Source organism: Octopus bimaculoides, chromosome 18, assembly GCF_001194135.2.
Source record: "Octopus bimaculoides isolate UCB-OBI-ISO-001 chromosome 18, ASM119413v2, whole genome shotgun sequence".
NCBI lineage: Eukaryota > Metazoa > Mollusca > Cephalopoda > Octopoda > Octopodidae > Octopus > Octopus bimaculoides.
The window spans coordinates 3,249,773-3,250,566 of record NC_068998.1 but is presented as its reverse complement, the minus strand read 5'-3'; positions in this window follow the sequence as shown (position 1 = coordinate 3,250,566).

Below are 794 nucleotides of genomic sequence, written 5' to 3'. Positions count from 1 at the left end.
ACACACACACACACACACACACATATATAACCTTTAAACGGAATCTGGACAAATTTCTTCAAGGAATACCAGATAAGCCACCCATACCTGGATACAACTCACTCAATAACAACTCCCTACTTGAATGGACCATGATACCACAAAACTTGACTTAAAAAGGATTTAGACAATCCTATCAGGTGGTGCTATTAAGTTAGACATGGCCTGGACCAATCTTTGATCGAAACATATCTAAGTTTATATATATTGTACGATACAAATAAGAAGATAATATCTTTTCGAATGCTGAGTTGCCCGGTATTTCTGCTGTTCTAACAGCAACTCTGCGTTCGAGAACCATCTTATTTGTATCGTCGATTACACATTTCGACGCTTCTAATAAATAAAGCAAATATCTGTTTGTTTACATTTATATGCACATAGTTTATATATATGTATATATATTGGGAGAATTTACGGAAAAACAAACAACAGACGAGGTCAGGTGGTGTAAACAACAAAAGGATGTATTAGTTTAACGCTCGGGAATAGAGAAAGTCTTTAACGTTTCGAGCTACGCTCTTCCACAGAAAGAATATGGAGAAAAAAAATTTGAATGTTGTGGTCAGCGATCTATCATGGCGATGTTTGTATACTTTTACCATCCAGTTTACTTAACTTGTAACTGCAATTGTTTCTGCGTGCATATACACAGCGTACAAAGCTGCTTACCCATATATACGTACTCGTGTGTACACGCATCTACGATTGTACATATAAACGCATTGTAACGTACATAAACGCAGTCATTACAC